General features: G+C 37.8%; 1 protein-coding gene and 1 long non-coding RNA gene across 3 annotated transcripts in view; one reads left to right on the top strand and one right to left on the bottom strand.

Annotated features, from left to right (window-relative positions):
• The window catches only part of SORBS2 (sorbin and SH3 domain containing 2), a 187,913-nt gene extending 171,882 nt beyond the window's left edge, over positions 1 to 16,031 (bottom strand). For both annotated transcript variants that reach the window (XM_073219132.1, XM_073219133.1), the window contains exon 1: positions 15,399 to 16,031. The gene's annotated coding sequence lies outside the window, so the exon portion shown is untranslated. The remainder of the gene's footprint in view (positions 1 to 15,398) is intronic.
• The window catches only part of LOC140845238 (uncharacterized), a 268,537-nt gene that overhangs the window by 137,999 nt on the left and 104,307 nt on the right, over positions 1 to 26,231 (top strand). The window lies entirely within an intron of this gene.

The raw sequence follows: 26,231 nt of genomic DNA, 5'->3' as shown, positions 1-26,231 counted from the left end.
CATTAGTTTCTTATGCCAGAATCCTTCAAGAGAGGCATCATAACATTTAAATCACTGATTTTTAGTGTACTATTTCATTTAACTCCTTTTTAAGTTCTTAAAAGAATTCTTGAAAGCATACAAGCTGAAGAACAGTTATGTAATTGTGCTTCTATTCTTGCTTCTCAACCATCTTCTCACTGTCTTAGTGCATTTGGAAGTTAGTTTTGAATTTGAAGCTTCTTCCCACCCATATAAATATATATAAACTCTTGTGCTATTTCCAAATCAAAGCGAGCAGTTCCTCCCGGGCTGTGTTTGCCACTTCTGTTTCAACAAGAAATAATATATCTACTGGGATTAAAAGATTTATGAACAGTCCTTGCTAACTTCTAAGCTGATGAAACAGAGCTCTAGCTTCACAGACTTTGAGGAGAGGAGATTTGGGGTGGTATTTCTTAGTATTTCTCTCTACTCACTACTTCAGTGTTTTTTTCTGAGAGGAACTAGCATTGGGGTAAGACATAAACCACAGTAAGTAAATCAGTCTATTAACACATACTGAGTGCCCACATTTACACTAAAACATACCCTGTTCTCAGTTACTTGATAACCACTGTGGCTCTGCAAGTAAAATAAATGTATCTTTGTTATTCCATCTGTTGGACATCTACTAACAGCTTCCCTCAAATGGATAAGGACTATAAACTTCAGGGATTATTACAAGATACTCAAGTAGCTGAATGACTCTCAAATTGGAATTGTTTCCACATCAAAAGAGCCAAGAACTCCCTGGACTCATATTTTACTCATTTATTTGCACAGCCAGTCACACTTATGGATGACCTTTTCATATAAAAGAAACTTCACATTTGAATGTCAAGGATGTTAACTTATTTTCACAGTAGTTCTTTGGACTGAGAGAAAGTGTCTCTCACTTCACAGATAAATACTCTAAAATTTATTTATCACTTAACAACTGACTTCATCAATTCAGGGCGCAACTCAAGATTTCCTGCTCACATTTTCCTGAAATGAGCCACTTTTGTAACTCAGCATTGACTACGTGTCATTGAAATTGCTTTCTTCTTCCACATCATCACGAAACTGGAAAGAACTGATTTTGGTTTTTGGTTATAAATATTCCATAATGTATGTTCTCTGCAAAATGGTTAACATTGAGTTAAAAACTATGAGTATGGGGGAAAAGTAGGAAAAGATATCAATGTGCTTTTAAGAGCATAGTAATGTGTTGGCTTGTAATGATGCTTATTAAAATGGCATTTTTCATAAGTGCTAATTCTGAAGAGTATGCTAATTTTCAGTACAACTTAAAAACTACATCTGCCTAAATTAGAATGAGTACATTTTGCCACATGCCACATTTTATTATGATCCAATGGTATGCATAAATTCAGCACCTAAGTAGGAACAAAACATGGGGAATATATTTATACAATAAACATTTAGAAAACACATTTCCACATGTTGTATGATCTTATATTTTGTTTATTCAGGCTCATATCCTCATGAATTGGGTAGTTCAGTTTCATATACAAAATGTAAGTAAATCTTGAGAGTATGAACTCCATGGGAGCAATACCTTCTGTTTGGTTCATAAGGTCCAGTGCTTAACTCATAGTGAGCATTTACCTCACCAGTGAAAGGGGAATGATGGAATGATGGATGAACAAATTTAGGCAAGGCAAGTATACAGAACATGATAACTCCTGTGGCTCTACAAGTAAAATAGATGGAATAGTCGATGCTTTGAATGATCTTTTGAATTGGTTTTCTTTCTTTCTTTTCTTTTTTTAAAATGCCTTGGATGACCTCTTTTTGCCTAGTGTCAGGTCTTATCTGTGAAGTGGAATCTATTATAAATGTTTGTGCTCATACTGGCTATTGAACATACTAGATACTCTCTTGAAGACGTGAAGAAAATAATTCTGTTTTTCTGCAAAAGTACATGGTCTCAGCGGCCACTTTCTCTTTTAGATCAGAGCACTATAGTTCACAAAAGGAAATTGTTTGATGTGGACATAGCCACAAGACTCTTAATTCTTTTCGAACTCCTGTTAAACTGTATTTGGTTCCAAAGTAGAGCTAATGATCCTTAATCTGGTGGTAAACCCATTGCTCCCACAGTAAACAAGCCCACGGACACCGAACACAGACAGTGAAGTTGGCGGTGACATTTTTCCAGTGGTACATCTTCCAAATAACCTCCCAGATTAAAGTGGAGGCACATTGTAACAATAAAAGGGAATTGATAAAGTATTTATGTCCAGAGATTTTCCTTAGTTTTGTTTTAAATACCTATTGCTTAGCATTCATGAAGCATCATAATTAGATGTCTCACCATGATCAGGGCCACATAGATTTCCTTTAGTTCTCATCTATGTGCACCTACCTATTTTCAAATTTGTGTAACTTTGAGTAGATTTAGAAAATATGAACAAGCAAAAAGAGGAAAAAAAAGCAGCATCTCATCCCAAAGAAATAATCATTACTTTGAAACCGACATAAGATTGTATTTTAACAATACTTAAAAAAAAAAAAAAGAATCATTACTGACCTGCCAGATTGTTTTCTTCTTTCATTGTTCTGCTATTTATGGTCTTTTGAGAGTAAGGAAACTTGGTGTAGACTTGTAAATAAATGTTTCCCCAGAGCCCAAAACAAAAATTTATGGAGAATGATAAAATGGGAATTGTAACATTTTCTTCTGGCTGATCTGTAGGCCCCACAAATAGGCAGTCTAGAAAAATGTTAGAGTACAGGATTTGGAATGTGGCGGATATAAGTTTGAATTGTGTCTTCCCCGTATGTGTGACTGTGTGCAAGTTGTTTAACTTCTCAGAGCCTGTTTCCTCTTCCGTAAAATGAGAATAATACCCTCATCGGAGTTTTTGTGAATAGTCAATGAGAGGCATTTAAGGAATTTGGCAAGCGGCCTGACACAGTATGCATTCAATGAATGTGAGCTATTATTTTTATTTATAAGAATACTTACTGTTATTTTAAATTCCTAACTAACTTTGTAGATCAGAAAGCTCAACACCACGTGACAGGAAGATTAATTTAGGTCAGTCCAAGAAAAATATAATTAAGCTGGTGAATCTATTGCAAAAAGATCATCTAATGCATTCTTAAGCAAGTACTTTAGAACTGTCGGATTAATTAAAATTATTTTCTATTAGAGTTAATGGCAGGATGGCTATTCTTTGGAATTAAGATCTTTAAAAATAGCGATCTCCCCCATTCTATCCTAATATCAGGTTTGCAGTTAATACTCTGAATAATTTATGACCAAAAGATGAGTTTGCCTTAGTGTGATACATCGGTCAAGATCAGAAGATAGAGAAGTGTGTTACTAAATCCTCTTTGAAGTTTCTTTGAGTTTGAAGAGCTTAAGAGTTTCAAGTTTAAGAACTATGTGATTATTGAAATTCTTGTGGGTTTTTATATAAAGAAGTTTTAAATGTAATTATTTATCTATTGTGGGAATTAATTTTTATTTATTTGATGTAGCTTTCTTGCCCTGGGTCCAATCAAGCTTTACTGTGTCAAGACCTCCAGGAGATCTGCATTTCTCTTTCATCCCACGAGATTTTTATTGATGGCATAGTTAGCATTTATTGAGAGCCTGTTGTATGCTGGGCATTGTCACATGAATTATTTCATGTAACAAAACTAGTGGTCCTATGATCTAGGCATAATATCCTCATTTTTCCGCCTGTGGCTGAAAGATGTTAAGTCACATACCACCTGTCACACCTGCATGAAAGCCAGACCCACTTCTCCCTTCTGTTCTCACTTTCCAGATCCACCAGCTTGTCTCCACCATTCTCTCATGCACCATTTATTTACACACGGTGTTCTTTCAATTTGCAGCCTCCTCCTTAACCCTGCATACTTCTCCAGGCAGATTGATCATTCACACCCTATTCTGAGCATTTGCTCACTGCCGTCTTGGTACTCAATGGTGCTGTGTGATCATTAGCTTCCCCTTGCTGCTCCTTGAAGATCATGAACCGTCCTCAAGAGCTCCCACTCCGCCTAGTTACCACCGAACTTGTGCAGCCTGGGGAATTAGAGGTGCACGGCACTTGCCTTCCTATTTAACTCATTTCTATAAGAATGATAATATTCCTTGCTAACCCTTCTTGAACATCTACACACCAGGCCTCTTTCTACACTATTAGCCCAAATAATCCACTTAATCCTCAAGCCATTTTTTGAGATAATTTATCTTCTTAATCCTTATTTATTTTTTCCCAGGAAAATAAAATTGGTAATACTTACAACTTCAATGGAAAAAAATAGCTTCTGCTTAATACCAAACTCTACAAGATAACCAAAGTGGGCCTAATATGCTGGTGGTTGTCAATTTGCATTATTTCTTACCAACAACTGCATTCAGACCAGTCAAATCTCATATGTTCTTTTCAACAATAAAGAGTTTTATTATTTGCTTTAAAATTTGTGTTGGAAGATAAGTGGAGAAAACCTGGTGGAGGCAGTTTAAACATTTTAACTTAAGTATACTTAGCAACCATGTTCAATGGCTTAAAAAAAAAACCTACATAGTTTTTGAAATGTTCTTTTGTGTAGAGTGGCTATAAAAGATATCATTATATTATTTTATTAATTAAACATGTTAAAATCAGAAAAATAGTTTTAATAGAGGTATACAATATTAGTAGAAGTAATGTATTCTTAGCCATATTCAGGCATCTGTCCATTCCGATCTTGAATTAGGCTACATCTGAGGTTTTGATTTGTTCCAAATTCTGCCTCACTTCTTCCTGATGCTGGAGAAGTATTTCCAGCTGCCTAGTCGGCACCTTCGCCTAGGCGATTCCAGTAAATATGTCAAGCTGTACATGTCCAAAAGTCTTCTCCCCCCTATGAAAAACAAAGCATCCTCTTCCTTCTCGTTGTGGTTTATAGCATCACCATCTACCCAGTTACCCAGTCCTCCCTCAGATTCCGTATCTTTCAATCCCCTACTGATCAACTGCTGGAGGAGCATTAGGGCATCTCTCTGGGATGGGTGAGTCTTAGATTTCACACTCCCTGTGGAAGCACCTAAGGATCCCTCCGAAGAGCAGCAGTGACCGTGTCCTTCAAAACACACATGCGTGGCCGCAGAAGACTTCAGAGCACTCAGCGCTAAGTAGCTGCACCGCAGCGATTAAGAGGGCCTCTCCACACCTCCGATCCACAACACCTTAAAACAGCGGCAGTGGGCGGCGGTCCCGGACTCCTCTGCAGGCGCTGTGCTGTGCGCCTGTGCAGTAGTGGCGGCTTCCGGGCTCAGCACTGTGCTGATGCTCATTTCAGATGAGGAAACCACACTGCCGTGTGAGTCTGAAATCCGTGCTTGTAAACTCAGTCCCCAGTCGACGATACACTATTTCCCATTATGAAAACTGGATCAGAGGAACCTTGCCCACATCAGACATTCAGAATCACAGCAGTTCCTATTAATAATTTTTAAAATGTGTCTTTAGACATTTAGAGCCAGGACATAAAGGAGGAAAGCATGTGAGATAGAGCTCATCCCGACGTGCCCTCACTCCTAATGCTGGGTCCCTGGCTTTTATCTATCTTTAGTTCTCCTGACTCTCCACTGTGGACAGGACAGGGGTCCTCCTCCTCCTCACAGGCATCACTGGCCTTCACCCATACCTCAGTGTGAACGTCCCCCCACCTTGGGAATTTCCTCAGCCTCCCTTCTAGCTCCTGGAAGTTGACCCCGTTTAGCACATAGCGTCACCATCTCCCCGGCTCCCTTTGAGGCGGGGCCGTCTTGTCCTCGGGCCTTACCTCACTTTCCTGCCCCTTTGGGGTCATGCCCCTGGACTAGCCCCACCGCCCCCTGCATCTTTTCTCCTGCCGGAGCTTCCCATGGCTGTGAACGGGCTTAGCTCTTCGCCGACACAGAGGTCTTTATTTCTCTGCCTCCTCTTTCTACAGTCTCAGTTGGAGTCCTTTCCGTTTATTTCCTACTGTACCTGTGGCTTCTACTTCCTTAAAAACACTCACTTCTTGATCTTTCGACATGCTGTTATCCTTGCCCTGGAATGCAGTGCTTCTCAAAGTCAGCAACTAACTCATAAAAATGGGACCTTTCCTGAGCCTTGGGTTCTTTTCTGGGGTAAGATGGTGAGGACAGTACGTAGCTCACAGGGTGATGTGCAGATTTCAGGTTTATGTGAAAGCAGTGAGGGGGTGCTAAATTAATGTTAGTTGAGTGAAACAATTCTCAGTGCCTACGAATTTGCTCTTCTAAGCTATTGTTGAAATCCCACCTCATTCAAGTACTAATTCAAATATTTTCTCTAAGTTATCTTCCCCAGTCCCCTAAGACCTCTCCCTTCCCTGAGCTAGATTACCATCTTCTAGAACATTATCTCTTGAGACAAATAGTTTCTCCATCCACACTGTATAAAAGTTACTTCTGTGCATGTCTGTTTGAAGGAATAAATAAAATGAATTGATTATACCTCCATTGTAGCACTTCATCCACTACCTTCAATTATAGTAATTAGTGTTCCTGTCTTACCTCTTTCATCAAGCTGCAAACTCTTTTAATGGTTTTCTGGCTCATTTTTTCTTTCTGTACACCCTGAACATACTAGGTCCCTGATGGTTATGCAATAAATGAATAAATGATATTAAAACTCAAAAACTATTTTTAAATACATCATTATGATTTCCACATCACCTTATACTTGGGTCTGTTCTCTTTTTAAGTCATACCCAGAACTTAGGATCTTCTCATTCTCTGCTTTCCCTATCAAAGCCTTGTTTTCAGTATCAGATAAAATTGGAAGGGATATAACCACCTAACTTACACTAACATACCAACAATCAAGACAACAGTCTTCAAAAGTCTAGAGCTTGTCAGTGAGTGGTCAAGCCCATCTCCAGGAAAAGGTGATTCCAGATATTCTAGTCTTGACAGTTACAAACTTATGGTTCTAATGTATTTGTTGAGCACATATGGTTAGATGGTAGTTTAAAATCATTTGTCACTTGGCACTATACTTGCTGGATGAAATTCTGACTTTATTTCCCAAAAGAATGCACTGACCAGTTATAACCTGACCAGATAAGAAGTGACATTTCTCAATGTCAGTCAACAAGGGGCTGTTCTGTTTTTTTGGCCAGATGAAATACTCTTTACTCTCTGAGATGCATTAGAAAGAGCACATACAGATTTCTCCAAAATGCTTTCACTTTTTGTTGGGTATCAGAACATGTGAATTTCAAATCAATACTTTCCCTAATTTCTACTGATCTTGAAGGCAGTTTTGCTTAAATGACTCAATCTGATAACAAATAGTTGGAGGACCAGGGTCCTTCTTAGGAGTGAAATGTAATCAAATGACTGAGGAGTCCAGAACGAGGCAGCTCATGAATGGAACATTCCCCAGGAAACTTAATGTTATGATCATATCTTTTAGTTCTTGACAGCTGCAAAGTTAAATATTAGTGCCAAAAGGAGTGAACCAGAGTTTTGAAGGCATGTTTTCCCAGTTCATTGCAAAGGAAGCAAAAGTTTAGGATTCAGATGATTATAATATATTAACACACCACATAATAATATATAGACCAAGGTAAATTATTTTACCAGGGAACTGTCATTATGAGGCACTGAAATATATCTGGGACTTTGGGTCAAAAAGAAGGTGATTTTCAAACTTAGCCAGATTATTTGTGACTTTGGTTGTCATTTGCTTTTATTTATAAAATAAACGTGATGGAACTCTGCCTTGCTGCCAATAAATCTAAAAATTAATTTAAAATGTATTAGAAACACTGTGCACTACAGAAGGAAGGATTTTTTTAATTCAAGAAAAAAGCCATGTTAATATATAAATCAATCAGTTGTGTTAGTCTTATGAAATTAAATCTAGGGTAGAAAGGAAGTCAGTGATATGATCGGCTGTCAGGCCACACATATAAAAAGTCGTGTTTCTAAATAAAGTCAGTGTCAAAAAATTCAGGATGTATTATCAGTCATCTGAATTTGACCTAAAAAAAATCCTTTTCCCAAAACAGATACGTTTTCAACAAATGAATAATAGCTTTTCTGGTAAGGAGATAACTATGCTTTCCCACATTTTTATTGTTTTCTTGATTGTCACAGATAATTAACATATGCAGTTGTTCAGGAGATTAAATTCTGGGGACAAAGTCTGTGGTGGTCGAAACGAACCAGGTCATTCCGGTTGTGTCATGGTTTCCTCTGTTGAGGAAGTCTGGTGATTTAAAAAGGATTGTGCTGGCATTTAGCTTACTGTTTTTATGTAAAAGGAATACTAACCCAAAACAAGAAAACAATAAACCTATAACAAAACATAAGGATATATGAGCTGAATTATTTTTCTCATGGTGAAGTTTACATGAAATCACATATGGTTTCTATTACTTTGACTCCATCGCTTTTCCTTGATGTAAATTTTATTTTTTGACATTTGATAAGACAAGCTGCTTGGACCAATCATCCAACCATCTCTCATTTACTCCTGGTCAACATGATGAGGGTGAAAACAGAAATAAAACTCTTCTGCTCTCTCCTGGGGCTCATTTTTGTGTGGAAAGATTGGACACATAGAACAACTTCATTGAAATGAGATAATAATATAATGCACCAAGTGATATGACAGTATCTAAGAAGGAGCAATTAAAGGTGTGGGTCATTAAATATCTTTTTGGGAAATAATGTAAGATTACATGTAATACTTTTGGAAAATTCCAGTTAAAATGTCCTTAAGAGTTTTGTGATTTCCCAGATCTTGCATTAAAAGTTAATATATGTAAAGCTCCTGGGATAATAATAATAGGTAGCACAGAGTAAATTTAATTTGTTACTATCGATGTCTTTTGGATGGAAGAAATTGAATAATTTTTTTCTGTAGTTTAACTGAAATCTAGCTATTCAGGTTTTTATTATTTTCTTGTTTAATCAGAAGCAGGTATTTTGATTGACCATGTAAGTTCTTCCAGCTCTTGTGGTTTTTAACTTGGAAAGATCTCCCAGACTGATACTTTTTTCTGTCCTGAATTCTCTGTTTAACAATATTCTGAAGACTTAAAAATAGATACCTTAAATTCTGTAAGTCTAGCTTTAAACTTTTCTCTATTATGTTTATTTAAAATGTTGATCTTTTTGTTGTTGATCATAATGCTTGATGAATGTGACCATGACCAGGAGCTTCAAAGAAGTTAAGAGTGGAAATCACTTTTTCTTGGTATCTGAATGATTCACTAAATGATGAGTTACTTTTGAGCTTTATCTAAGCCTTCTGATTACATTCCTATTTTATATAATTGTTAAAATACAGTGCTTGTTACTGAGAAGACTATACATATATGTTAAATATTAGCATTTTCTAAAATGCTCATCCTTTCTTTTCTGTTTTATGATTTCAAAAAGAGCAGAAAAACTTGTAAATCATTTTATCTCTAAATTCAAGCAGCCTCTGTTATCAGTGTATTAGCATTAGCACACACTAGGGAAAGAACTGATGACTATGAGTTATTCATTCATTCAACAAATAATATATTGGCCTCTTTACTGCATGCCTGCAACGTTCCAGCTGCTATTCTAAGGCAAGCTGAGTTTTCCATCTAACTTTTGTTCTGCCTAAGCAACCTGTACCTTTTTCTGTCCTCTGTTACTCGCCACCCTCATGACCTCCTTTTCCTAAACTGGTTCAAGCCAGTGCTTGGGGTATATCAAACAACATCACTCTTCCAGAACAACTAAGTGGTTATAAAATTTTAATCTTCACTATTAGAAATGCTGTGCTATATACATTTCCAAGTGTAAATGTTAGAGACAAGTTTTTTTAAGTTACTTACCCCCACATGCTTTAACACATAGTATTTACTGTACTGCAATTACATATCTGACAGCCTAAGTGTATTTGTTTCAGAAAGTGCTCAATCTGTTCCCAAAATTCATGCAAGAACACCTGAGGAGGTCGTTATCTAATCTCTTTTCCTTGGTAATCTTAGCACAGAGAATTGAAATCATTAGGTGTGAAGGCATCTTGATCGTCTACAAAATAGCTCTTTTTAGCAATCAAGTGTTGCTTTCTTTAAATTTTTGATTAATGGTATAAAGTGTAGGAAGGCCCTCTACAGCATGAAGATATGATATTAATATGACCCAAAGAGAAAGAAGTAGCTGACTCGACAATAGGTGGAGGATGATTTTCCACAAGTCAAGGGCTTAAGCATATTTCTTTTTATCAAAGTTTGTGCTCTCCCTACACCTGGCCACCTTCATACAGGACCAGTTGTCTCTAAAATGCTGTTGCCCCCCAACTAGAGGTGGATATAGGGACTTCAACTTTTTAGAGGCCAGAATGAACAGTTATACAAATACATATTCTCCAGTATGGCCAATAATTCCTTATAATGTCTCTGTTGCATATGTATTTTCTGTGCATTAAAAAACTTAACCATTCATGCTCTTCTCTGCTTGTACTCTTAGAGGATTTTTACAAATGCTGCAACTCTTGGTTAGAAGCTTATTTTTGTTACAGTTTTTTGGATTCCTTATGGTTGATCCTTAACATTACGGTAGTCTCTAAAGGATGCCGAACTGAGTAGAACACCAGAAGACTTACAGCCTGAGAGGTTTATGCTGCCCCTCACATCAGCCATTCCTGAAAAAGCTTGCCAGGAAAAAGGATGTAAAAAGAATTATTTCTACATTGATTGGACTAACTCTCCTATTTAAAGCAGAGAATATGATTCCTCATGAGAAAGTATTTTTAATACTAAAGGAAAGTTAGAAGAATTGAATGTCTTAGTTAAATAAGAAACAAACACTTAAAAGAGCAGGCAACAGTACAAATTTAAAAAAAAACCCAGGTATCAGTGAATTTTTCAAAAAATGTTCTTTGTTATTAAAAAGAAACTTTTCTGAAATTGTAACATGGATATAAAAGTAAATTAGGAAATATAGTGAGAATATTATTCGATTTTTTTTTTAAGTAGGAAAACTGTCTTTGAAAGTAAGACCTTTTGGTTAGGTTCAAGAAAAGTGAAAGCTCTCTGAACTTTTTGCTACAATAATGTTTTTTTAAAGATGCAGAATTAATGCCAGATTTACGCATACCTGACTTGCATGGAAAAGAGGAAACCACTATTTTTTTGGCTAAAATTCCTAATTGCTAAAAATGTTCATTTCTGTTTTGAAGGGTAGGGGGCAATAAAGTGTAATATAGTTTTATATAGCTATAACTTGCTGCCAAAATGAAAAATAAAAACCTCTCTTTCTGTCTTGGCTGGTTCTCTGTCTAGTCAAATAGGATCATCTCAAATGAGAGCATCTTCTTATTTGCCAATATTTAGAACTCAATAGGAGTGTTCATAGAAGTGTTTCCTTATAGCTAAATATATATATGTGTGTATATATATATATACACACATATATATATATACCTTAACTTTTTCAGAAACAATGTAGAAAAAGAGATTTTGAAAATCTCCTTATAGTTCTTTGTAGTGATAGTTTACATTTAATACACATATCCATAATTAAATTATTAGTCTGAGGAAATTTTAGAAAATTATCTAACATAATCATGTATTACAGTACTTCATTACAAAATGCAACAAGAACACTCATTTTATTTGAATATCAAATATAGGTATACATACTTTAGACCTTCAAAATATTATAACTTAATTAAAATATAGAATATTAAAAAGGATACAGAAATACTATGGAATCTAATTACTATATAAATTTTTAAATAATTAATTAGACATTATTAGTCTTTAAGATGAAGAGAACCAATGTCAACTTTAGCTGTTATTGAATTAGCATGCTATATATTAAAATTCGCTGGAAGGTAACCAAAATAAACCTTAAAGGTTAGCATGATAATTAAGAGTTGCAGTGTATCTTATTTCTGTTGTAAAATTCAGTGCTGGAATAGAATATGAAAATGCCTAGAAGTCTGAACTTAAATGATTTCCTAAATGTTTTGGATTCCAATTCCAAACATTTGGATGTTTTAAACTTCCCAAACTTTGCTACTTTATGTAAAAGAATTCATGAAATATTAATTACAACTTTTGCTTTTAACATGGATATCTTTGAGACAAAGGGTTTATATACTTACTGCATTTTAGTAAAATTCCTGATCCTTTATTAATTTTGAATACAGCATTGTGGTAATTTTTCCATAAAAAGACAATACAAATTTATGTTTATTGAGAAAGTAATAATAATCATGCCATCTAATATAGAAAAAGAGTGGTAAGTCTCTATAACCAAAAGTATATCTAGAAAGATACTAACAGAATGGTTCTCCCTCACCCAGGAACTCAGGTTGCAGGGGAGTTTAATGTACCTAGTGTTACCAGTAACTTCTCAAGTTTGTTTAGGAAAACTAAAAGAAAGTTTGCGACTGTAGACTTTATTTCAATTATTTGGTCTCTTTCCAGTTCCTGACCTCTGTTTTCTTCTGGTTTCAGTATGAGAAACAATTCCATAAGTATCTTTGTTATAATCAGCTGGTATAATTATCATCAATTCACCATTAATTTTAAATGATCTGATTTTTAGAACAAACTTCTAATAAGAACAAATTTCTTACTGTGCTTATTTTCCCCTGTAAATTTTGTAATAACTATAAATAGAAAAACAGTGTCTTCTTGATACTAAGGCTTTCATGCTGTATTTGTTTAAGATTTAATGTTGTGAAAATCTCCCTCAGAACATTCTGGTATGTTATAGGACATTTATAGCTATTATCAAACTGTGATTCCTGAAGCCATATTTTTCATATTAGGGTAATTAAAGCTTCATTGTTATTTTTAAGTTTCTCTGATAAAAGGATGGTAGTAGATAATAAGCCTCCTAATTCAAAATCAAGTCTAATCTTACCATAACTAACAAGAAAATAATGAAATCAAAGGTTACCAATACAATGTCTGAATGCCAAGTTCTAGACACCGGATAGAATATGTTCAGAGGTCAATAAAACTCCAGGAGCCTGTGAGCAGAGACGAATGCAGTATGGTGCAGTGAGCAGAACCATAGACATCAGAGTCAGAGGTAGCCAGCCAAAGGAGGACGTGAGGAAGTCGGGGGAACATCCTAGCTGCATTTTAAAGATGCACGACAGGTGGCTGCCCAGCAGGGGAGATTGAAAGAAAAAGAGCATACAGAGCCTTTGCAAAAGTTGGGTTTAATGCTTTTGGGAAATTACCAAGTGTTTGACATTGCTAGCAGGTGAGTTGGGAAGTGGCAGAAAATAAAGGCACATAAATAGACAAAAGCCAAGGTGTATTCTTGAAAGATAGAGGTTAAATCTCTACATCTGGTTCTCAAAGTGGTTGAGTAGGTAGATGTGCTATGCTCACAAGTGAACTTAGAATGCAAATTTTTCATAGCGTAGTGCCTTAAAAGGTTATTGACGTTAGGGAGAAATACACAGGTATGAAATTTGCATGTCACTCCTCCTGGGGGCTAAGTCTGCTGTCGCACATGATGCTGCCCCAGAGGCAGCTGGTGTGGCAGGAAGGTGTGCCTCAGGTATCCTGCACCTCGTCATTCTAAAAGATGCCCTGAGAAAAACTAATAGAAAATCATATGCTTTCTGCAGGTCTTTTCAGTGTGTTTACTCTAAGAATTCTTCCTTCAGTGCCAAACTCTGAAGGGAATGAAAAAGGAGAGAGACTTTTTCTCTTTCTTTCTGCTGTAACAAAATCACTTCCTTGGCTGGTATTTTTATTTATAGAATTTAACTCAAGGCCAAGTCTGTTCCTTTGGCTTTCCTTTGGAAGTTACACATACGTGACGTATGGTGCGGTGTCATCACTTCAACCTTTTATCCCATACAGTGTCTCACAAGCACAAATGGGCATTATTCCTACTTGTTCTCCTCATTAAACATTTGGCCGTGAGATTCTCTAGACTGAGATTGCTTAGTATGCATGTTTATATCTTGAATGCTGATAACATTTAGAAGTTTTGACAAATGTTTTCTGCAGGCTGTATCATTCTGTTATCTGAGGGCACATTGACATTGCTGTAGGTAAGAAATAGGTCATGCATATGGAGCGAAGAAAATTGTATTGTTATCCTTAAAATAAAATAAGACTCCCATGTCATCCACATTTTGGGGAAAAATGTAGCAAATAAAAACATGTTTATCAGGAGTAGATCTCAAATACTATTTTACCTTTTGTGGTAGATTCAATCCTTAGTAGATAGAGATTCTTATTCAAAGTTTTCAACAAAATCTTTTTCATTAAATATTTTCAGTGGCATTTTCAGTGACCTGATGTTTCTAGTGAGCCAACAACAGAACTGACTTAGGCAAAGCTGACATAACAAAACAGACTTTAATCACTATGTGGTCATTTCTTTGTCAAGGATTTTGATTTGACTGACTGATTTCAATTGGTGGTAACAGCTTTGTTCCTAAAAAACTATAAACCAAAGAAATACTCACTAAGGGTCAATTTCTACTGCAGTTCCAAGAACTTGCTGTTATCACATAGCGATTGATAGCAAATAGCCACTGCAAACATTAGTCTACATTTGTGGGAGGTGTGCTGTGTGTTGTTTCACTGTCTCAGACCTATCTGCTTGTGAGAAAACTGTGCGATGAAAGAAGTTTCACTGCCACTGCTATAGCTGTGCTTGAATTCAATGCGGAGATTTCACTTCCTTTCTTTCCTCGGATTCCGAGGCCGGGGAGCACAATGAGGGTGTTGTGCTCTGGGCTGGTGTGGCATGCATGATACTTGGAAAGGACCTGTGAGCAGTTTCCAATACCTACACTATTTGCTTTACAGCAACCCCAAACCAAACACACACCAAGACTCTTAAGTTCAGATTAAGCGAGTGCAACATCCACTGGCTGCTGTGACCTACATAGGGAACCAACTTCCTTAATTTATGTGTCTTCAAAGGTGTGTGTTTAGAGTTAAATAAATTATTTATGAGGCTTAAAAATGCTCCACAATTTTTGACCTGCTGATTTTCCATGTAATTCTCTTAATATATGTCAAAGTGCAGTAAATAAAAGAAGCCATTGTTTACAAGGAAGAAAGGTTGTTGATTATGAGGACTGTCCAGAACGACAAGCCATCAAGGATTGTTATAACAGTAATATTTATTTTAAACTCTGAGGCATATTAGTAATTTTTTTAATCATACAGTTTCTAGAACCTAAACTCACTGGAACAACTTCATGGCTGTAACATTCTTTTGTGAAAATGTGTGTGTGTGTGTGTGTGTGCTTCCTTGATAAATCCAGACAGCTTCCTTGATAAATCCAGACAACACAATGAGTATAAATCTTTTAGGTTAAGCTTTGCTCTGAGTTATTGTTAATGCTGTGTTTAAAATAGGCAAAAAAGCTTACCTCTGTCAATCAAGTGGCTACACAGGGACCTCCTTGTCAGCCTCGGCCTCAGCGTGCAGGCAGATGCTCTCTGGGCCAGCAATCTGTTAACAGGAAGCAGGTAAACCCGAGAGCGTCCGCCTGCGTTTCAGTCCAGTGCCCACCATCCGAGCACACACCTGCTTCTTCAGACCTGCCGCTCACATGCCACAGCCACACACAGGACCCGTGTTTGCAGAGGGCACACCCTCCTTTAGAGTCACTAGTTTTCGGGTAAGCTGCTAGAGAGCTACTGAGATAATAGTGCAGGGAGGGCTTGCCTTCCCAAGACAAAAACCTTTCCTGCTGTCTGATAGCAGATATGCAGCATTATCACTGTGCATTCCACTTTCTCAAATCAGCTAATAGGCACAGCAGCCAACGGCTTGTCCAAATGGCAGTCACAGGCAGGTGTGGCTGTAATAATTGTATACTAACATGCCCATTACTTCTCTCTTCTCTGAAGAGATTTTTTAAAAATGCTTCTTCCAGGGAAAGGCTCAGCAGAATATGCCACAGTGTTTTCCCTAAGTAAAATGGCTGGTCCTCTCAGCACCGCTGCAGACAGCTCATTGGGTTCCGCTGGCTTTTCGTAGTCATAGCAACAACCAACGGACAGACTTAGACGGCAGGCATGGCTAGTCATGTGCAGCACCACACAGCTTGTTAATTTCTTTTCATCAAACTCACCCTATTTTGAGGAGGGTAGCTTCCGTTATCTTTCTAAGTATTTCACTGATAGTACAAGTACTCTCAGTTTTCAGCTTTCAGGAGGAACTTTTGTTATATGAGCTAGTGCTACATGTGGAATTGAGAAAGGGAAGCCCTTCTCAATAGAAAGCTTTGGGTCTATCCAGGTTAATCACATGCAAATCACTATAGAGACACTAATTGGGAACATTGTCAGAACAGGTCTACCCTTGACGTCATAGAATGAGTGTAAAGGAGATTGGCAGGTGTGGGTATTTCTACTTTTTTAAAAATGATAATCGTATAGCCACTTACCTGAAATAAAGCCCTATGACTTGTATTATGGCCACAATAACAGTCAAATCAGATAAAGGTATTTTAATAAGGTGTTGTCTATGGGTTCCTTTTGTCTATTTTAGTACACTTTCTATGCATCATACAATTTAAATAGAATATTTAAAATTTCAAGTGTTTCATGCTACAGAAAATGTTTCTCAAACTCATTTATAATTTATTTGTAATTTTAAAACATTTTTCCAAAATCCAAGCAAAATTAAAAATGCTTTGCTTGAAACTTTATCCCCAAGGCCGGAATAGTTTTACTTCCGTAGATGGATTACACCCCACCCTTCCTTAAAATTCCACCTCCTCAGGGATTTTCCCATGATTAATGCCATTAACCATTTATACTTTCTGTAAAATCCCCACCCTTTTCTTTAGTACTGTCACCAGGCATAGTCTGTTTTATTTCCAAGACACCATCACCGTTTATTTTTGTTTCTAGCAATCTGTCTGACATAGTTGCATTAGCACTTTGGACCTGTAAACAGATTCCTTTGCTCGTTGCCATTGATTCAGTGTTTTGTGAGTTTTGCCTTTGCCTTACCCACATAGCACTCCTATCTTCAGTGCAACACCCCAACTTGAGTTTGCCTAAGAACCCTGTGGGTGCTGATTTGGGGGTCCCATTTCCTTTCTGTCTCCAACCAGATTGCTATTTGGTGGGTTAGAGTTAGCATACGTACTGCAGATCCGTAGGTGGGCCTTTCTGCTTGGTACAGTCCCATCACTTTGTGCTGTTTTAAGCCCCCTTGCCTGTTCTCATTTAGGTTACAACTTCCCATAAGTTATTTGAAGTTTGCTACACCTGAACTTACCCTGCCTTCAACTCCCACCTCATATTCTATTCCTTACTCCCTATCAAGTGATCTTGAATTACTTCCAATTTCTAATTTCCTTGCCTCGCAGGTTCTCAGTCAGCTCCCAGCCTTTCTTTTTTTAAGCCCTTGACCTTATACCCGTACCCCAATCTGCGTCCTACTGCATCTTCCACCATCTTACTCAGATAGCCCACCTCGCTGGTGACACTCCCGGGCGGAGTTCGCACCTGGGCTCTCACTCTGCTCGTTCCGCGCGTGAGACGCGCGGCTGACCTGTGAGCTGCTTCCCTTCAGATCTGACCCCCGCGCTGCTCTGTCAGCTCCCTGAAACCCAACGGGGGTCATATCTTATTGGTCATCGTGTTTGGCATATTCTAATTTCTCAAAGCATTTTGAATGAGGACCTAAAATACCATCTGAACAGGTGAATCTCTAAATAGTGTGACATCTGCATTTCAGTTCACCTTTTCAATAGCACACACTTGTTGACATTGTAACTTCAGAGAAAGTTAAGTGACTTGATTTAAATGTTGGCATGTTTAAGAAGTTATGAAGAAACATCCTAAATTCATTTTGTGTTTTAGGGTGGCTTTTCTTTTCCTGGCATGCCTGGAAAAGTGTTTATTCTACCTTTATACTTGACTGATTATTTGGCTAGGTATAAGAATCTTGGAAATATTTTTATTTGGAATATCCTTCCACCGTATATCTTCTTGGGCCCCTACACCACCAACTGCCACTCCCCCACCGAAAGAAAGCTGGAAAGCGCCCAAGCTACGCAAGACTAGGAGGTAAGAGGTGGAAGAGCACGAGACGGATCCCTCCACCCCCTGGTGCGCCTCCTGGCTTTTCGGTTACTCCAGTGGCCATGCCCATCAGTATCGATGCTGTGGCCACTGGCTCTGCTCTGCCTCATGTCTTTGACTCCTTTTCCTCTCTCCTAAGTTGTTCATTTAAAAAAAGATTGTTAAATTCAGATATCCAAGAAACAAGTAGAACTTTTCCAGTGCGTCCTTCTGAGTCAAATGAAATACCTCCCGAGTTGTCAGCAACTTTACACCTGCCCTATGCCAGGTTCCAATTCTTGGTCCAATCATCTGTGATAGGGACACTTGGCATTCTCTTGCCTTCACATTTTTGCCAGTACAGTAGATACAAAGTAATAGCTCATTACTGTCTTCATTTGCACTTCTCTAATTACAAAATTGAACATCTGTTTATGTTCTTTGGGTTGGTTATCTTGTCTCTAGGTTTCCGGTTTATAGCTTTTTCTCTATTGAGGTTGTTGTTCGAGAGCGGAAGTTTAAACAAAATGGTCATTTAAAAATATTTCCAAAACTTTTATACATTCAAACAGTATAATTAAATATGTTACATGACTAAAAGTTAATAAGATATCCACTGACATATAAATGGAAACCAGTAATTCATGCTGCTAATTGTTTTGGTTTTTATGATGCAGAATGTGGGTGAAAATCTCTGTTCAGAAATTATTTTCAGGATGAAATATATTTTTACCTCCATAGTATGAAGAATGATTTTCTCAAACCAAACATAAGGTCACACAAATCACATCACAACAAAGTGTTGTCAGCAAAAAATGCCTTGCAAAATTAATATTACCTTCCTGTTTACCATAGCAAAGAGAAAGAAAGAGAGAGGCTGAGTTGTTACAGACGAAAGGACACTAAGGAGACCGGTGAGTGCAAAGTGTGATCCTGGGCTAGGTACAGGGTTAGGACAGAGATGCCAGAAAGCACAGCATTGAAGCAATGGTGAATTTGAATATGGACCACATGTTAGACAATAGTGTTGTTTGCATTTTACATTTCCATAATTTGGTATTTATACTGTGGTGTTAAAAGTGTAAGTCCTTGTTCTTGGAAAATGTGTTGAACTGTCAAATGGTTCAGCAGAAAGAACAATAACACATAATAATGTGTAGTGGTGTGTATGTAACAATAGATTTGTCTACCCGAGGGCTAACACAAATGTGGCAAAATACTAACACCTTGAATCTTCGGTGAAAGGTAATTTCCAGTTTATTTTCCATTTTCTGTAAGTTTAAAGTTTTCTGTTATCAAGATTAAAAGTTAAAAGATGAAATAAAATACAGTGTTCAGAATAAACACAGATTTAAGGTATGATTACTTGATGAGGGCCTGTTCATCAAAGTTAAAACTGAAGTTGGTAAGTTAGGGACAAATTAAAATGATTATTATCATTGTTGCTAATATTAAGAGACTAATAGAGAGTACTAGAAACATCTTGCACTTTAGTGAAAGACACTTGTTATTCCCCTACATTTTCTGCTTCCCTCACCCTGATATTAAGCCATTTACCCCATGGCTCCTGTGTTGAACTGCTACCTTCACTGCTATAAAAATTCACCAAGATCATTGTTTATAGAAGCAGCATGTTCTCCTCCAGGCACACCTGTCCCTGTAGCCTCCACAGCTGGGTGACAATCTACCAGGGGATCTGGTCTCTGGTGTAACAAAGAAGCTCTTTGTACAAGTTAGAGAATAGAATTTGAGCATGGTTTGTTTAATGGGGCAGCACAGACTGTTACAAAGCTGCGACTGAATTTTCTAGATCCTAACAACCAACAGAATATGCCAAAGGTCGTTCCCAAGTCTTGTTCCTAATCATAATATTTAGTTATATCAGCAATGACATGAACAATGTGCTGTTCAATGGGACCAAGATGAGAAGTGTGACAGCTCTCTTGGACAGGATTAGAAAGACAATTGGACTGTGTCAGTAAAACAGATTGGATTTATTTCTAAGATTCCATCCTCCAAGAAATATACACTGGGAAGCAGACTAACTCACAGGCGATTAATCAAATGTCTTAATATCTTCAGAGGAAGTCTGACCCTAATAAATAACCAGTAATGACCTTGATAAATGAGAAGTACCTGAAACTAAAACAAACCCAGCAGAATGAAAGCTTTATGGAAAACCACTTATTGAAATATCTAAAAATGAACAAAATATTTCAAATGAACAAAATATTTCAAATGAAAAAAAAAATGAACAAAAAAAAGAACAAAACTTCACCAGAGAGCAAATGAAAAGAATATAAATGTCAGCAATCTAAAACTGTTTTAAAACTATGACTATAAAGTAAAATCTATTGACAAACAAATACCATATGTGCCCATAGAAGAAAATTCCATTAATAGTTACCAGAACCCTCTAGAAGTTCTGTGTGTCTACTAGATTAAGAGGATTAGGGAAAATGTGGCAGGAGATACAAGAAGATTTGGCCAGGCCTAAATCTGGAGAACTTGGGGTTGACTGGCTAAATAACAACCATTGTTTTAAATATTTCAGGTTTATCAAGCTCTGGGCTTGCAAATGCTTACAATTGCAGTAGCTTAAAGGAATGGCTTTATCTAAAATATGAATATGCGTCAGTACCAGGTGGGGAAAAATTGTGGTGTTAGCCAATAACGAAAGAAAAAAGCTAACTTGCAGTTAACCATCCATGCCCCCTTCCTGCTGTGCGAAGCCCTGATAACCCCAAATACAAATACATCTTGTCTGCCCCCTGCTAAAGAAAAGCACACGTGGCTTTTATTGATCTCACAGTATGAGAGATTCTGCAAGCAGTATAGAAAAGGCTGCACTGGCTTCCAAGCAGTTTGATTGTTTATACATCATAACGATAAGCTTCATATGGGACCTAGAAAGAGGTTGCTTTGACTCTCCTATTAGGGGCCACACTTTGTTCTCCGAGAGGCATTCTGACTACATCAACAGAGTATATCTCAAGTGACCTTTTCCACTTACCATTGTTCGCTGGGGAAACAGCGACTCCCAGGTACCTCTGGGCACTGTGCCACTATGCCGACTACACAGAAAACCTTTGGGCTCTGCCGTCACCACATTATTGAATTAGTAACGAAACACATTAGCCTCGGCAAACAATGCCTGGCAAGACTCATTTTAAAGCAAATGCTGCTGGTTTCACCTGAGCAACTGAAACAAATTATGAGGTACAAGGTGAAACTTGGCAGCTTGTGTAAACGCTGAAGAGGCAAATGCCAAAGCACTAAGCAGCCAAGTGGATGGATTGCAGAGAAATGAGTTAGAAAGGTCGCTCCTGCCCTTTAGAAGCACTTCTGATACAATTGTGCAGTGAGATTTATTCATCAAAATTAATAAATAAGATAATGAGGCCCAAGTAATACACAATTTGGTACAGGTTAGAAAATCCAATTGTCTGGTACCAAATGACAACAATGGTTGAGAAACAAAATAATCTCAAAACCAAATGTGCCCTGGACATAGTAGATGTCTGGTTAAAGGCAAGGCCTGTGAGTGACAGCATACACAGCCAGGGCAAATAAACTATGTGATCCTGAGGAATACTGGACAGGGCATCACCTAACCAGGTCAGGACGGAATCTGGAACGGTAATAATCTCACCGAGTCTATCCAAGTCAGAATTCATTTGCTCTCAAAAGTAAGACTCAGGGTTCCTAATAGCTGGCTAGTAACCTTGAACTCATAACCAGGAAGAATGTTCTTCTTTTGGACATTTTCTACACCAAAGGAAGAAGATGACATTTGTAAACAGTCCTTGTAGGTTTAAATTAGCACAAAAAAATCGTCTGACAACCAATTTTGCTATAGATTTGAAGATGGATAAATAAAAGTCTTCTAACAGCTGATACCTCAACTATATCTTGAAGGATATTCAGAACTTAATGAAGGAAAGACATAGAAAAAAAAGTCTATGAACCAAGGGAATAACATGAGCCAAGTCTAAAATACATGAGGGGACTTCATGGATTTTGTTTCATAATTTGGGCAAAATGAATGTATGCCCTGATTTCCTAACAGAGGCTTTATGAGGATCAAATAAGATAATTTATGAAAAAGTTTTAAACTCAATAATTATAAACAAACTCAATTATTGTTCAGTTTTTGGTAACATATGAGAAGTAGTTTTATCATAGTATCTTTAGGATTCAGATGAGCTGCATACATGAGAAAACCCAAATAACAGTGCTTAAACAAGACAGAGGAATAGCCTTTCATTTTCAGAAGTGAGAGATGAGTAGGTCAGGGCTGGTAGAAATGGTCTCATGGTCACCAGACTTGAGCTCCTGTCTATTGTGCCATCTTCAGACTTATATCCTCAAGGCATCCTCCTGGCCCAGAATGGCTGCTTGTACTCCAACCATCATGTCCATGCTCCAGGCAAGAAGAAAAGGAGAGCAAAGCAGTACATTTCCCATTTGAGTTGGCCTCTTTTCTTTAATTGCCATATAACTGACATATAACAGTATGAGTTGGCCTGTTGTAAAGAGCTTCCCTACAACTTGCCCCCAGTACTTGTGCCGACATCTCATTGCCCATTCCTAGCTACAGGTGATACTTGAAAATGCCATCCATCAGGTGGGCACATTGTGGCCCCAGATAGATCAGTGTTTCATGATTGAGGAAGAAATGAAGAAGGAGAGTGGGTAGGCAACAAGCTGCCTCTGCCAGGTGTTAGTTGGGGGTCATGAGTCATGACTCATGTCAGAGTGGCCCTTTCAGGAAAGAGTCATTTTTTTCTTCAAGCTTCTACAGCTGGCCTTTGAAAGTGACACTACTCACATGAGGCCCGAGGGCAGCCTGGGCACAGACGGATCATACACTCCACAGCTCTATTTACCTGTGTACTCCTTTATTTAAGGTATGCCTGTCCTGCTGGATTATCAACTTAAGGAGAGCATTTCTTTCTCGCCTTCGCCCTAGTTCCATTGCTTAGCACAGCCCAGGCACGTAGGTGCCAATATGACGAATGAACAGATGTGGGAATGAGCAGGCTGGGGAAGTCTCAGGTGAATTGTATCTTCCTCCACAGCCCTCCCTCCGGTCAATCCAACAAACATTCCTTTATCCTGTCTTGCACGCCAAGAACCTCATCCAGTGTCAGATTACTGAATTAGAGCTCACATTCTGGTGGGGAAAATGGGAGCAAACAAGTAGTTATGTTACACTGTGATGCGCCCTTTAGTACCTGTGTACCCAGGGGTCAGTGGGTGTGGGTGAAGGGAGAAAGGAGACGAATAGTTAGTCCTTGAGCTTCATGAAGGGCCCAAAGGCTAGAGGGGCTCACTCGTTCAGGAAATCGGGGGTGAGATTTCCAGGCTGGGAAAGCAGCACAGGAGACAGCACAGAGATGGGAAAGCAAACACGCGGTTTGGAGAGCCCACGGAGTTGCATGTAGCTAAGCACAAGCTGGGGCAGGCGTGACAGGAGATGGGATTGAAAAGTAGAGGTGTGACAGCCTGTGAGATGCCTTGTTCTCCAAGACTTTGGGCTTCGTCTTTCAGGAAATGGGAAGCCACCATAGGGTTTTAAAAAGAACAAACTTGTGACCATATTCGTATTTTAGGAAGATAGCTCTGGACACATTTCCTCAGGCAATATATTTTAATGGATATATATTTACATAGGGGCTTACGTTTTGACTGCTTTTATTACTCATTATTACCAGACATTCATTGAACATCTTCTTTATGTGAGGTATCTTATTAGAGGCCAAAAGAGATGCCAAGAAAATGAAGGACCTATAAATCATAACACATACCAATATTTTATGTTCCACTAAAAAGAAAAACACTTGCGAGTGTAATTGTAACAAAGTTCTAAGTTAGAATTTTCATTAATTGTTGGAAGACCTCTTTTAAATGCATTTATTAAATGTCATCACTTAGCACACTGTGCATGAAAAAGGAAAGAAAAAGAAGTGAAAGTAGTTAAGATAGTCCTACAGTTCTTCACATTCAGGGTTCAACTTTACAGAGTGACATTTAGATCAGAGTCATCTGTATTCACCCCACCTCTCCGCCTACCACCAGTATCTTCATGTATTTTGTAGTTTTTCAAAGTTTCGCATTTATCAGAACCACTTAGAAAAGTAGAAATAGAAGCAGAGGCCATGCTCCAAGCCTGCGCTTCTGTATTTTCTGTTGGTATTCTAGGAGATTCTGGGACTGCCAAAGTCTGAGAAGCACCGCTGTATTGCCAGAGTGAGTGCAGTGCTTTAGTGCTTCAGTTCTCAGTGTTTTCTTGCTTTTGCTGAGTTACGATACGCATGAAAGACCAGAGGGTCACACTGCTGCCTGGCTAAGAAACATAATTTCCTGGGAGGTTAAATTGCAGAAAGTATGTAACTGAGAAGCACTGAAATACGATATTTTCTTTCAGAAATAGGACAGAAATTTTACAAAGCATGCAAGGAGTACATCAAAGATAAAGATTACTCAATTTCTTCAGTAGGAAACTGGTTAAATAGATGATGGTACTGCCACACCATGCAAGAGGTTTAGTGTTTAAAAATAATTACGTTGAAGGGTGTTTTTTAAAGTGCATTCTATGAGGAGCTATTTGGAAAGGGCACCAGAAGAAAAAAGACTGGGAAACCCTGCAAACTGGGCCCCAGAGCACTTGAGCATTTTGAAAGCTCTGAGAAGGCCAGGAGTGAAGATCCTATGGACCCTTTAACCTAGAATTTTCCTACTTCTGGCATAAAAGATGTTCATATATATATTTAAATAAACAGCAATCACAATAAAACCATACAGATGTGTAGTAGCCCTATTCCATTTTTGTAAGCAAAATTTTGGATGTGTAGTCATGGAAGAACACTAAACATTCACCATGTTTAATAATGAGTGATTGAGTTAGGTATGAATTTTTTTTTTACTTTTGCTTAATTGAATATTCTTCAATGAGCTGACATTTTCTATAAGAAAACAGTTAGGAAAAGCAGTAATAATAAACCAACTTTTTATAAAAGTCAAAGACAAATTTGCATTTTACTGATATGTTCTCCAGAGGAAGCTTTGATGAATATAAAGATATTTTCAATGAGAAGGTAGGGACCTGTTTTATGAGACTTTTTCAGTTCACATGAGAGTGGAAAAAAAAGTGTTAGTCATAAATTATAGTAAGAGAAGAACAAAATGAATATAGGTATTATGTGCAGTTTGTATTTGGCCTTTTTCAAGGTTATGTATTTATGAAATAGAGATTTTTTAAATGAATGAGTCAGACTGTTCTGTCGGTGGTTTGATACAAAGGCCAAGTAGAGAATTCAGCAGATTGAATCTCAAAAATTTATTCAGCTATTGAAGAGAAATAACCTTAAATGAACAATCTATATCTTATACCAGACAGGAAGTAAGGAGCACCTCTTACCAGGTAGAGGCCTTGGGTAATTTGCTGGACCTTCATGGGCCTCATTTTTCACATCAAAATGGTGATGGTTTTTGTATTCATTTCCTAGGGCTGCTGTAACAAAGCACTACAAACTGGGTGGATTAACACAACAGAAATTGGTTGTCTCAGGATTCTGGAGGCTAGAAGTTCAAAGTCAAGATGTCGGAAGAGCCATGCTCTCTCTCTGCAGGCTCCAGAGAAGGATCCTACTAGCCTCTAACTAGCCTCTGGGGGGTTGCTGGAAATCCTTGGTGTCCTTTGGCTTGTGGCAGGATAATTCCATTCTCTGCCTTGATCTTCACATAATCATCACCCTTCTGTGGTCTGTGTCCAAATTTCTCTTTTCTTGTAAAGATACCAGTCATTGGAGGAGGGCCCACCCTCACCCATTAGGGCCTCATCTTAATTTGATTACATCTGCAAAGGCCGTGTTTTCAAATAAGGTCACATTCACAGGTTCTGGGACTTAGGACTTCAGTGTATCTTTTTGGGGACACAATTCAACCCATAATAGCAATGATGTTACAGTGATCATTCTTTCTGGGGAGAAAGTTAATGCTCTTTACCCAGAATTGGGTCCATAAAGAACTAAAGTATGAAAAGCTTGACTGAACTGAATTGATAAATGAGTGAATTCCTAGGAAACGTGGTGCAAAATAGTAAAGTGGTGATTTGCATGCCTTTTTTTTTCTCTACTGAGTTGACTAGAAGATTTCTCTTATTAGATTTGAACTAA

This window comes from Manis javanica, chromosome 12 (assembly GCF_040802235.1).
Source record: "Manis javanica isolate MJ-LG chromosome 12, MJ_LKY, whole genome shotgun sequence".
Classification (NCBI taxonomy): Eukaryota; Metazoa; Chordata; class Mammalia; order Pholidota; family Manidae; genus Manis; species Manis javanica.
This window is presented reverse-complemented; position numbering and strand designations above follow the sequence as displayed.